Source organism: Struthio camelus, chromosome 2 (assembly GCF_040807025.1).
Source record: "Struthio camelus isolate bStrCam1 chromosome 2, bStrCam1.hap1, whole genome shotgun sequence".
Lineage (NCBI taxonomy): Eukaryota > Metazoa > Chordata > Aves > Struthioniformes > Struthionidae > Struthio > Struthio camelus.
The window spans coordinates 42999827-43014384 of record NC_090943.1 but is presented as its reverse complement, the minus strand read 5'-3'; positions in this window follow the sequence as shown (position 1 = coordinate 43014384).

The following is a 14558-nucleotide window of genomic DNA, read 5'->3' as shown; positions in this document are numbered from 1 at the left end:
CAGTGGTCTGCTCAGTTTCTCCACCAGTGCTAGGAACAGAGCAGCGGCCAGTCAGACTAGCCAAGCTTTTGCCAAAGTCAAAACAGCCAGTGAAACCATGGTTATTTTGCTGTCCCTGACTGTCTGCTGCTCTGGGCAACTCTTTCATTTATAGTCAGCCAGCACCAGCTACAAAGAGGGGCAGGCATCTCTAGAGGCGAAATACGTTTGTGATTTTGGGGGGGAGGAGAAGGGGGGATTTAAATGCTTATACTTTAAACACTGGTGATTTGGATACTGTTAGTGTCTTCTGACACCTACCATTCACCTGAATGTGCTCCTGTCCTTTACTGAAGTGGAGAATCTCACACTCAGCGAAGGGCTGCTGAAGGACAAGAGAAAAAAAAAGTATTTACATTACCTTTTCAGGAAGTGAATCTTTCATCTTCCTTGGTGGTGCAAGTTCCTTTGCAGTGGAGCAGACCACTGCTGCTCTCGTGGGTGGTGCAAGCTGACTGGCTCACCCTCCCTGCAAAGGCAAGCAGACATCTCGCAGAAGTGTGCACTGGGTTACATTCTGACCTGTTCATGCCTGTATGTGGCAATAAGTTTTAGTATATAACCTGTGAAATCAGTTGGCATAAGATTTCTATCCTGAATTTATTTTCAAGCCTTAGAGTTTCTCACTGTAAACCAAAGGTGAAGAAATTAAGTCGTTTTTCATTTATCTGCAGCAGAGAAGTGTGTGATTTGGAAAAAAAAAATCACATCTCCAAAGAGCTGATTTAATTTCTAGTTTTATTTCCCATGCTGGTAGTTTGCTGCAGAAATTCAGTTCTTGATTAATATGCATCATTAATCATTAAAATAAAAGTGGACCCAGTTATTTCAATGAACAAACAATGCCACTTGACTGCTAATTCAGCATCATCATTAGAAGTCTTCAGATGTGCTAGAAGACACTATATTTTTTCATTAAAATGAATATACCTTGCTCCAAGGGTCATTCAGTCATGAATATCGCTAAGCTCTTCCCCTTTTTATCTTATATATATATACATTTAAAATCAGATACAGGTAATCTCAGGAAAAGTGAATAATGGTTCTTATAATTAGAGCCTGAAGAAGGTGCAGCTGAAAAAGCAGCAAGTCAACATGTCAGTGCATGCCTGGCTTTTTTATTCATCAAAGAACATTTTACAATTACAGTGTGACTTTTTCAAAAAACAAATGGGCGAGCTTTCTTTGTCTTTTTGCGAAAAATTAATTGCCATAAAACTGATGTGCTAATTCATTAATACAGGTTGTCTTTACTATAGGAAAGATACCAGGCATCAGGCAAATGACTAAATAATTATATAGACAGGTTATAAATTAAGGTAAACCTCATAGATTCAAGGCTGTTACATGCAATATTTATTTCATCTGAATTACCTTGTCTTTATACAAGTTCAGGATCTGGACCTGAATGTAAACTTTTTGAAAAGCAACTTTAAGAGCTAATCCAGCACATGATCAATGTTCTTCCAGTTTGGGTTATATCTGTAGGATACAGCCCAGATGCAAAGGCAAATAAAGTGTCAGAAGAATTTCTCTGTTTCTCTGTGGGGAATCCTGGTGTCTTGGGAAATATGCTGTCCTAAGTCCTGGCTTATGCGGAGAGGGGACTGAGGATAGGTCAAACTGACTGGGGAACACTGCAGTCCTAAAGCCAGCTCTGGTAGCTGGTACATGTCGCAGAAATCCTGTGCTGGGCTGGTAATTTTAGCTCACACAGGAATCCTATGGACTTTGATTCCTTTCACTGTTGATTTAATTACATCAGCTAATTAGGTTGGTGTAATAATTCAGCAAAATATAGGACTGTATAGCGGCATGATTTTTGATCCTATTTCTTTGTGTATATTTGACTGCCATTTTCCATTCCACATGCATAGATGAGAGATACAAAACCTATAGATGGTGATAAAAAGGTTCAAAGCCTTAGCTTAGCTTTCAAGGCCTTAACAGATGTCTGAATCTGTTTATTCTAGGAATGACTAATACACGTATGGCTCTGGGGGTTTTACAGAAGTGGGAAAATTACAATAAATATTAATGGGACTTTGATACTTCAGTTGTAGAAATATAAAATAAAACCTTGTATAGGCCAGAGAATGTAGTTAAAAGTCAAAAAAAATAAACTACCGATTAATATTACAATTCACGATCTGAAGAGAAAAAGATCCTTAAATCATAAACCTGAATTGTAAAATAATGAATTATATTATGATTAAATAATTAAACTTGTATTGATATTAAAGTATGATTTAATATTTCTTAGATCTGCAGACATTTCAGGAATACACTTATCCTGTCTTTCATTCTTGGATAAGTTCTTTGAAAAAGGTACCTTTAAGTTCTGTTTATTCTTTATTCAGATATGCCACACGGCAGAGTCACCAGATCAGCACAATGCAAAATGAAACAGGAAAATGCAGGTTGTCATAGGCCAGGAAGATGAGAGGTCTGAGATATTTGCACAGGTTGTTACATACAAGGACTCGGTTTGCTGTAGGAGCACATTTCTCCATATTCAGATTACTCACATACTATTTCATCCTTAGTTCATAATCCTGCCAAATATTGTGCATAGCAAGAGCTTAGTTATGATGTAAGTCCCAAACTCAGAAGCCTGGATCAATGCATTCATTATGTTGCCCTTAGTGCTTACAAATGTCTGTAAATGAACATGAACCGTTGAAAATATTAAGGACAGGAAAGTTAGGACAGAACTTCTGGACTAAATGGAGGTTATTAGCTTCAGACTGTGTTTGGAATAAGAAGACTTAAAGTTAAATGGATTTCCCATCAAGCTCAATCTATTGTAATTAGAAAGCACCAAAAGTCTCTGACCTTATATAAAATCAAGATATATTGGTGGAACAGCTTTCAAGAATACATCAAATATCAAAGTTTATACTAAGGTCACTTGTAACTATGTCTATACCATTCCTACGCTTTTGTCAATCACTCCATAAATTGGTCATAAAATGCTTCTGTGCTCTCATTTGCAGCTGTGGTGATTGAGATATAAATCTGGAAAGTGGTCAGGGTAGGGTAGAATGCAACAAAATGGTGTGTTCGGTTGTTGAACTGTATCTCAGCACAGTATTTTCATGTCTTCTAGTGACAGATGTGCTGCGTTCTCACGCAAGATCAAAATTAGCTAGTGTAATGGAGCCTGGTTTTTAAAAGCTTTTGCTATTGTCATTGTACTAGATTTGTGAGGTTCAAGTTATCATTTTTTTGCAGAATGTGGTTTGAAGACAGTGAAATGTTTTCAATAAGAGTCTTCTCTCTCAGTCATTTAGGGAAGCTTGCAATGCTAATTCAGATACCGTAGAGACATCAGAACAGGATTCATGTGTCTTTTCTTCCTGCTTATACTTTCTAAATAAAGATGGTGCTTAAACTTAAGTAATCTCTTAGTCTGTAATTAGAATTTATCAAAAATGATATTAATGCTAAAAAAAATGTTTTAGAAGTACAGTTTAGAAAGTGGGGCATGAGACATGGAAAGTCTCATGGTTCTATTCCTGGCCTTGCCCTTTACCCAGTGTATGGTGCTCAGCAAGTCATTGCATGTCTTTATTTGTTTCTCTGTGAGCAAAATGAGATTGACAATATTTTGCCAAGTGCTTAGAGATCAGCTGAACACAAACCCAACAAAAAAGTTTCAGTGCTTTACTGCTGCTAGATATCAATACGAAAAGTAGTAATAAGACCATTCCTCTTGAAGCTGGGTAAGGCTTAAACTAATGCTAAAGACAATATGATAGTCCATCCCTTCAGCAGAAGTACTGACCTGTGCTTCTAAACAAGTTTGTTAGCTTCCAAAAGCTTGACATCAATGCACTTACTTAAGGACTGGGGAAACAAATCTACAGTCCAAATTAAGATTCATGTGCTATGGGCCAGAAAGACACTTACTGTCAAGTTACTCAGCACCACATAATTACAGCTATTATTCATCTATTTCACAGGAAGTAAAACTGCTGAAGTATGGCTCTAGGATTAGTTAATAGTGCTGTAGAGAGATCTAAGCCCAATAGCAGTGCAGGAAAAAAATAATTGATTCTTTGTAGCGCCAAACAATGGATTGAAGACAACCTTACACTTTGCCTGTGGGGGAAAAAATGCTGTAAATTCAAGTCCTCTACTTTTGTTCTGTCAGCCAAAAAAACACATAAGTTTTCCTCTTCTGCAAAATACTCTATGCCCGAGGCTATCAAACACTGTAATAATGTGTATCTTAAACTGTCCTGAAAATGGACTTCTTTAGAAGATTGGAACGTGAAACCAGTGAGAAATATGTGTTTGAACTGAAGGGAGATGGGCCAGGGAAAGAACAAAAGTGATACCCCCAATCTAAAGATACTCAGTGAAATGAATATAGAAAATGGAGGCCATTCCTGAAATCCTTACTCTGCCTTTATTTCCTTTGGAAAAAAAAATTCCTGCTAGGAAGAAAATGGAAAAGGATTTTAGGAATGGCTTTGAGGTGAGAAAGTGAAGGTGCACATGTGTGGCTGAATGCTTTCTTTTAAAAAAAACAGAAGCCAGAAGCGAAATGCCTGAATAAATGCAGTCATTTTCAAAAGTACTAAGCAACTGAGAGTTTCCTTTGAACTTAAAGTGTTCAAGGGAACGTTCAACAGATGAGCCAGAACAGCTGTAGTGAACTTCACACTTATGTTGTCTAGTAGTTCCAACATTAAAGATTCATGAATTGACAAAATAAACCAAAAATACCCACAAACCTCAAACACCTCTGTCATTTACAGGAAACATTTGAAATTCAGCAGAGGGAAAAGCTGTAGGAAGTTCTATTTTTCTGTCCCGTGAAACTCTCTCCCATTTCTGCTGGGATATACATGACTGAAGACTGCTCTTTCCATCCTTTATTGCTCATAAGAAAGTTGGCACCCTGCTGACTAATAACTGTACAGATTGTGACCATTTTAAGGTTATTTCTCTGGAGAAACAGTGCAGGCTGCACTGGAGATGCCCAGAAGCTGTTAGCATGCTGATGGCAGTGCAGCAGGGCAAAGGTGTCAGTGGGACTGGGTTTGCTCTGACCCCTCCTGTCCCAGTCTTGCTCACAACTTCCATGTTCCCATCCTTCGTCACACAGATGCCACTTTGCACAGAGTATTAGTGATCTATTCTATGGTAATAGAAATTACTGTTGCAATAATGTATTTTAAAACTTTTACTTAAAAAACACTGGCAATCAGGATATCGCATGCACAAAAGTTTGCTGAAATCACTCAAAGTTTAGAGATGACTGTTGCATGATTGCCCATGCAAACTCAATCTATGCTTCAATATGCATTATAACTCCCATTTGTATTAACATGATCACATTTTAGTTTCCATCAGGCAACATAAGGAATTTATATGCATTTTGGAATGCATACCTTGAAATTTCAATAGTGTTTTCATTTACTATGTTTTGCTTTGCTATATTTTGAAAAGATGTATGATTTTTATCCACAAAGTGGCAGGAAAAGGGCACTGGAATAAATAGACTTATAGTACATTTCACTGCATTTGGCTTCTTTAGGAAAAGAGACAGTGCCACTTCTGCTAGCAAAGTTCTGCTGAAACACAGACGTAAAGATATATTAGGAAAATTAAACTATGAAACACACTCCATTTTCCTGAAAAAGCCAATAAAGATGACTGCATGAATATGCCTCCTGCTTCAGATTTAAGAAACTGCTTGCAAGCCCAAGAATCCATTTTTTCCAAACTGATTATCCAATCTCATAAAAGATATTACCTCTCTCTACCAGTTTTACATTCTTCTTTTTTCTTTCATGCACTTTTCAGAGTGTATTACCTCCAGTAACCAGTACTCATACTGGGTGTTCTTCAGCATGTGTCAGACTTTTGAATACTCCATTACTTGCTAACTAAGTTAAGATGAACTCAGTTTTATGTTATGTCGACCTTTAAAAGCTGGACAACTGTTTCTTTCCTAAGACCCACTCTCGCAAGAAGAAAGACAAACCTACTCTAGTTCAAAAAAGATTTTCAAAAAGAAATTTGAAGAATATTCAAAGAGAATATTTTCCCTAGATGACAATTCCTTGCATCCTATCATTGCTCTTTTTTTGGGGGGAGGGGGATGTTGGACCCCCCATTCTTAGGCATATTTGCTTTGAATTAATAAGCACCTTTCTCTCAAAACTTACTGAAATTAGTCATTACTGCATGCAGGACTAGTATCTAATTACCCCTTCAATATATGGCATATAGACCTTCAACACAGAGTTGTCACGTCACCTTAGCTGAGTGGGCCTTTTGGAGGAGGCCACAGCTTACAATAATTAGTTATTTACTTGCACTTATTAACAAAGGATTTAGTGCTTGTGAGAAATATTGGATCAATCAGCTCCGATACCTAAAGATATCTGCCCTATCAATTATCAGTAAAAAATGCTGAGTAAAATGCAACAGTGTCTGTATGACTAAAGTATGGTTGAAGTGATCTCATGAAGAGAGGCATGTACATTTTTTTCCACAGAGCATGCCTGACCTGCTGGAATCACCCCTAGAGATAAGAATAGCCATCATTACACTATCCTCCTCCTGGTCTCCCTGCCAAGATTGCCCGACTAGGGCTTTATTCTGTGTTTCTTCGAGGCAATGGCAAAAAAAATCTGTGTGCTAAAATTAATATGCTTTTTCTAAAAGGACATCTGCAGTAGGGAGAAGGCAGATTTGATTGCGCTGGTAACTAATTCTGCATCATTGTTTCAAGAACATAAATCTAGGCTGAAAGATTCTTTGCAGCTACCTACCAAATCAGTCTTTACCATCATGCTCATTTTATGTGATCCTTAGCTTTTGATTCTACATGTTCTGTAAAAAAATCCATTTTCCTCTGAAAGTAATTTTTCTCTTGAGCTGCTTTTTTTTCACACAAGTCTTCCTGTTGAAGATTTGCTGTGGGGCTCTCCCTCCCTCTCTAGGCACTCCATCTCTCAGGAGATTGCCTTTTAATTAAATAGTTAATTTGTTTTGGTTCATTTTTTATTATTTGTTTAAATGTTATTGTTTGCACTTTGAGTTGATCGCCCCTGTACGATTTGAAGCTGAGCATTTACTATGGCACTGAGTGAATTTCTTCTGCTGTTGCCTCAGGACATTGCTACAAACACAGTGTTGCCATTGATAGAGATTCTCATGATAAAAGAATTTACAACAAAGGATAAATTAATTTTTTGTAAAGCTCAATGGCATCGGGATCAGATACTGTTTCCCTTTTTCTCAATTCCAATTTCTATTTGCTTAGAAAATAGGTTTCTAGTTATTTGGATTAATATGGAAAACACATTGTCATACAGACAACTGAAACACTCAACAGAACAAATGTGCTTTTGTCACCAATGTTTCTTTGTAGCTACCCTTCAAGCCATTAATGACCGGCTTAAACCAAGTAGTACTATTTTAGTCCCAGTGCAATTTTCTTGATCCTGTAAAGAAACACCTTTCACTGTTCAGCTGAAAGCAAATTGATACTTCCAGCCATTCTGTGTTGTAAGTTTATTTCTTTTTATCTTCTTTCAACACTTTATTCTCACTGAGTTTTCAAAGCAAGAAATTTCTTTGTATCTTTTCTATTACATGTGTTTTTGTTGATGCTATTGTTTCAGTTTCATAGAATAGTAAAAAGAGATAGAAATATTCAATTCAAAGCAGAAGAGAAGATTAGTAGGAATATGCAGGCACAGAAATACATGACGGCAGTAGAGAACTTTGCTACAAGCAAACGAAACTGTCATCGATGACAAGCAACAGGACAAGAGGCAACAGGCACAAACTGAACCACAGGAAGTTCCATCTAAACCTGAGGAAAAACTTCACTGTGAGGGTGACAGAGCATTGGAACAGGTTGCCCAGAGAGGTAGTGGAGTCTCCTTCGCTGGAGATATTCAAAACCTGCCTGGATGAGATCCTGGGAAATACGCTCTAGGTGACCCTGCTTGAGCAGGGAGGTTGGACTAGATGATTTCCAGAGGTCCCTTCCAACCTCAACCATTCTGGGATTCTGTGATTCTGTGACAACTTCTTCTGATATCTCTAACTTTTGGGCACGGCTTTTACTTCATTACCTCAACCATTCTGTGATTCTGTGATTCTGTGATACTTCTGCCTCATGTTCTTCTGAGCCTTGATGTGCTTTGGAACCCTTTTCCAGATGAAGATTTAGCACCTGGCAATGTGCTGTGGTTTATTTAGAACTTCTTTAACTCTTGAAATAAATCTGGATGAAAATCCTGGCTCACTCAAGTCTGCTGCAAGCCTTCCATTCTGATATTAAACATGAAAAAATGTCCCTATTTGTTTTTCACATGGTCATCAGTATTACACTACATAATTCATATTATCAAAAGGGCTGTCATGCTACCTGTAACCACTACAATATCATAGAAGTAGAGATTTGGGGCAGAAAAGAAATAACAAGTGAGCCACTTTTTGGCTACACAATATTGCAGCACTGTGCACAAAAGAATATTTCCTGTTGCTTTGTCTAATCTAGTTTCAGGCATCAAGCATTGCTATTTCCCTCGAGAGACCATTCCACAGTCTATTAGATTTCACTGTTGGCAAGCTTTTGCCTGATGTTCAGTCCAAATGTTCTTATACTGGATCATCTCAGAGCACTTGCTGCACTGAGGTACCTTTTAAAGTCAATGAAATCCAGGTCCCTTAATGAGATTTTTAATGCCATGGGCGTGTGTGTGTGTGTGTACGTGCACGTGCACGTGTGTTTCAAGAAGAACAAGAAGAAAAAAGAAAGAAAAATTACCATTCATTTCAAAACTCATGATTTAAAATTGCTTTGCAATAGACATTTCAGTGGTAGGTAAAAAGCCAATTATGTAAGAAATGTACATTACAGACTTTAGTAAATGCTTTAGTTTTAGTTAATGTTCTAGTTAGTTAGAAAGTTAAGCTTTAGTTTTGCTTTCTGGAATGTTATTTAAATGTTTTCTTCTCTGAAACACTAGAGCTAGATTTTGCCTGCAGTTACTTTCTCTCACATAAATGAGAACAAGCAGTCTGGTTTTGCACCCCTTCTGGACATGGAACACTTACATGAATATTTTCATTAGATCTGAATCTTCTTCCAAGGGACTGTTTAGACTGTTTTGAGTGTTGTCTTAGAGGACTCAAATCAGATCACAATCAAGATCTGCCAGGGCAGCATATATACCCTACATCTTCTCAAACCTCCACATGACAGAGTAGCATGAGGAGTCTTCATAGACCTTCTTCAGTTCCTTTGTGCCAAATGGAGCTGCAATTCAAATTTCTTCTTCTGTCTTGTCTTTTGTTTTGTTCTGTTAGTTTCCTCTCAACAGCCTATGCACTGTTTATTCTGAAACAGAACAATTTTTATATCTTGGCCTGGAAACAACAATTTGTGACCAAATCCTACACGTGACCCTGATACTTACTATCTGCGATACCATGGTAAAGAACATATCACATGAGACAGCAGTATGTACAGATCATTTTAAAAGAGAACTCTCAAGTGCACGGGAGATATGAGCAAGAAGTATTTTTTTCAGCAATCTATAGACCTCTCCCTTAACCTGGCCATTCGTATATGGGGAGACAAGATTTTAGATTATGTGGACTTCCAAAAGTTTTATTTGGCTCTTTCCTAGCTGAAGGGATCTCTGTAAGGACAAGCGGTAACAGTTGCCTTCAGCCAGGATCTCCTCATAAGGACTTAATGTCTCAGACAAACTATCTAGCTGGTTGAGTTTATGTGGTGTAAACTTGATATGAATTAGGTGGTATATAGGTGTCCTCTGTGAACACCTTCAGAACACAATAAACATAACTGAATGTCGTGTAACTGATTCTACTTGCGTCAAAGGACTTCTAAAAGTGGGTATAATAGATGCTTATTTTAAAGCCAGTTTGCAAATGCACATTTCAGACTAAAAGCTATTATCAACAAGAAGTGAAATAATCAATATTCTAATCCCACCTGTATATTGGCTTAGAATGTTATAGAGATCTATATATAGGAGGACAAAGGAGAGTCATTCTCTTCCTCTCTTGCTTATTACACCACCACATAGCAGCAAAGTTCAATGCTGTCTTTTTTCTCTAGGGACCATAAAGGCTATTGATGAATAACTTCTCCAGACGCATTACCAGTGCTAAAACAGGAGCAGAAGAGATGAACTGCAGTTGCTGCTGTCACCGTGGCTGCAGAACAGCTACTGGGTGCGAGAGGAGCCTCGGTGCCCATGTGGTTCGAGGCTATGCTCTCCAGGTGGCCTGGGCCAGCCAAACCCTCCTGGTGCTTCCCCTTAGATGGAGAAGCTCCGGACTATTTCCAGGGCTGGGCTGTACTTTCCAGGTGCAGTTAGTTGCCTGAACCTTAGCTATTAGCCTGCAGCAGCTGGAATCACACTGTTAGCTGGCAATTACCTCTCCATATGTAATGTATAGTGCGTGAAGTCCAACAGCCTTGTGGCCTTTCATACCACTATGTCTGTTCTGCAGTAGTTTTTTTAAGGAGGTTGAGAAATACAAACTGCTAGTGATACCTTTCACAAGCCCTGAGGTTACAATAAAAAGAAAATAAAACCATTTAAGAAGTCTTTAATGAAGTGATACAGTAATTAAATTCTAATTAACCAAAGGGATGGTTATTTCCTACTTCCCTATGCAGATGTATTACTTGCGTTGTTGTGCCTAGTTCAGTCATAAGAGTTGCAGTAATGCCACTTCCATTATGGGATCACTCCATATTTTAGGAAAGCTCACCACTGAGAAAAATTTGGTGGTGCTTGTGCAAAAACAGTATTTAATCTTTGAGACACTGCTAAGGACACTTAATTATTCAGAACCAAAGTAAACCGTTAAGCACTAATATTATTACAGAATCACAGAATCGTTTAGGTTGGAAGGGACCTCTGGAAATCATCTAGTCCAACCTCCCTGCTCAAGCAGGGTCACCTAGAGCATATTGCCCAGGATCACATCCAGACGGGTTTTGAATATCTCCAGCGAAGGAGACTCCACCACCTCTCTGGGCAACCTGTTCCAGTGCTCTGTCACCCTCACAGTCAAGAAGTTTTTCCTCAGGTTTAGATGGAACTTCCTGTGGTTCAGTTTCTGCCCATTGCCTCTTGTCCTGTTGCTGGGCACCACGAAGAAGAGACTGGCCTCATCCTCTTGACACTCCCCCTTCAGATACTTGTACACATTTATGAGATCCCCTCTCAATCTTCTCTTCTCCAGGCTGAACAGGCCCAGCTCTTGCAGTCTTTCTTCATAGGAGAGGTGCTCCAGCCCTCTAATCATCTTGGTAGCCCTCCGCTGGACTCTCTCCAGCGGCGCCATGTCTCTCTTGCACTGGGGAGCCCAGAATTGGACACAGTACTCCAGGTGAGGCCTCCCCAGGGCTGAGGAGAGGGGCAGGATCACCTCCCTCCACCTGCTGGCAACACTCTGCCTAATGCACCCCAGGATCCCATTGGCCTTCTTGGCCACAAGGGCACACTGCTGGCTCATGTTTAACTTGTCCACTAGGACTCCCAGGTCCTTCTCGGCAGAGCTACTTTCCAGCAGGTCAACCCCCAGCCTGTACTGGTGCATGGGATTATTCCTGCCTAGGTGCAGGACCTTGCACTTGCCTTTGTTGAACTTCAGGAGGTTCCTCTCCGCCCACCTCTCCAGCCTGTCCAGGTCCCTCGGAATGGCAGCACAGTCTTCTGGTGTGTTAGCCTCTCCCCCCAGTTCAGGATCATCAGCAAACTTGCTGAGGGTGCACTCCGTCCCTTCCTCCAGGTCATTGATGAATATATTGAACAAGACTGGGCCCAGGACTGACCCCTGGGGGACACCACTAGCCACAGGCCTCCAACTTGACTCTGCGCCATTCACCACAACCCTCTGAGCTCGGCCATCCAGCCAGTTCTCAAGCCACCTCACTGTCTACTCGTCTAGCCCACACTTCCTGAGCTTACCTAGGAGGATGTGATGGGAGACAGTGTCCAAAGCCTTGCTGAAGTGCAGGGAGACAACATCCACTGCTCTGCCCTCATCTACCCAGCCAGTCATTCCGTCATAGAAGGCTATCAGATTGGTCAAGCATGATTTCCCTTTGGTGAATCCATGCTGACTACTCCTGATCACCTTCTTGTCCTCCAGATGCTTAGTGATGACCTCCAGGAGGAGTTGTTCCATCACCTTTCCAGGGATGGAGGTGAGGCTGACAGGCCTGTGGTTTCCTGGCTCCTCCTTCTTGCCCTTTTGGAAGACTGGCGTGACATTGGCTTTCTTCCAGTGCCCAGGCACCTCTCCTGATCTCCAGGACCTTTCAAAGATGATGGAGAGAGGCCTAGCGATAACATCCGCCAGCTCCCTCAGCACTCGTGGGTGCATCCCATCGGGGCCCATGGATTTGTGGATGTCAAGTTTGGACAAAAGATCTCTAACCTGATCCTCCTCCAGTCTTCCTTTCTCCAGACTTCCTCTCTAGTCTCCAAGGTCTGGAATTCCTCAGGGCTGGCCTTAGCAGTGAAGACTGAAACAAAGGCAGCATTCAATAACTCTGCCTTCTCTGTATCCTTTGTCACCAGGGCACCCGCCCCATTCAGCAGCGGGCCCACGTTTTCCCTCGTCTTCCTTTTGCTATTGATGTATTTGAAGAAGGCCTTCTTGTTGTCCTTGACATCCCTTGCCAGATTTAATTCCAGCTGGGCCTTAGCCTTCCTTGTCGCATCCCTGCACACTTTGACAACGTGCCTGTATTCCTCCCAAATTGTTAATTGTTATTATTCCTCCCAAGTCGTTATTGTTCCTCCCAACAATTGTTGGGAGTAATTGTTATTATTCCTCCCAAATTGTTATTATTGTTAAATAGCATTCAAAATTTAATCATTAATTTGAGATCAGTGTTTACTCACTAGATCTTGCTCAGACTTTCCAGCAATAATACACCTAAGTCCCTGGTGAGAGGTCCCTGGACTTCATTATTTGCATTACTGTGAAACTCTGCTGAAGTTTACAAGGAAGTGTCCACTAAACTGGGCAGCAAATGAGACAGAGAGAGAAAGAGACAGAGAGAGAGAAAGAGACAGAGAGAGTCGATTCTTCTTTGTATCTAGGCTGGACTGACTTTCACAGAAAAAGTCCCTCAGACAGGACTTCAAAAGTACTTATTTCTCAAAGAGGAAAACAAGCTGGTAGTGGCTCTGAGCTTCAGCTTTTCTTCCTTCCAGAGCCCTGTCAGCTTAATAAGTCTTATTCTTTTTGTAGCTACAAAAATAAGGCAATTGATATGGAGAAGTCACATCCTGACCTCTTCTGAAACTGTATAAAGTAAGAAATGAGGAATTCTATGCTGTTTACAGCAAAGCTCCTAACTTTTCCAGCAGCTAGGATTGGCCAAGCTACTATCAAAATATGCCATATCAAAATTTGCATCCCCAAAGGGTTTATTGGAAAAAGAATGAAAAGTAATGATTTGATATCAGTTTATTTTCAAAAACTCTGAAATATCAGTTTGTGCTTAATCTTTTCTTTAATTACATATTACGCATTTAAAGTTTAGTGCAAGCTGTTGAAAAATCAATAAGGTTATAAATGTAGGATTGGCAATTACTACTTGACTTGTGCAATATCTTATTTACATAATTCATTTACTGGCAACTTGCATTTTAATTAACCTAAAATCAGTGTTTCAATGAAATTGTAATTTAGTGTGTTAAATTGAAAAAGTTGTCAAATCTTGCACTTAGTCATGCAACTGTGAGTTTCATTGTCTATTCAGAAAGATTAAGGATTGTGCAATTAAGATGAATTTAATCCTTGACTTCACAATATATTATATAAACCTTTGTTTTTCCCTATTAAATTGTGTTTAAAACAAGATAATGATCAGAAACACTGCCAGATTAATAAATTCTGCTAACCAAAATTTTTTCCACTTACAGTATGTTTATTCAATAGATGTAGAAATCATAAAACATAGTTGGAAGAAAAAAGCTGATGAAGGAATACCTGTCTTAAAACCTCTCAACATGCTCCATGCTAACACTGAATATAAGAGCAGAAGTAACAGAATCTGGTCCTTGTACTGGCTGAACTGTAAATATCAGCTACTTGCTTATATCAGCTACTTGCTTGCTTTTATTGTGTAAACTTTTAAGGTTAATTCAAGCTTAAGAATACAAGATCTAACAAACTCAATATCAAGATTTTCCATGAATCTGAGGAGCAGAGATCATATGGCAATATGCAGGAGAGGACGACTTTGGTCTTACAGTAGGAAAAACTTGAGTTAGATTTTTTTGACCTGTTTAAGCAGTAGTAGATTATAAACTACAGCTAAAATCAAAAATGCGAAAATTCCATTTCTTAGCTATCTCCTGCTGATGGTCCTTGAATGGATTTTCCCAAATTTTTTATTTGATATTAACATCTATAGTTTTGAAAAGAAATTTCTGTATGTCTTTTCCCCAAAATTTGCATTATAATATTGTTCAGGTAAA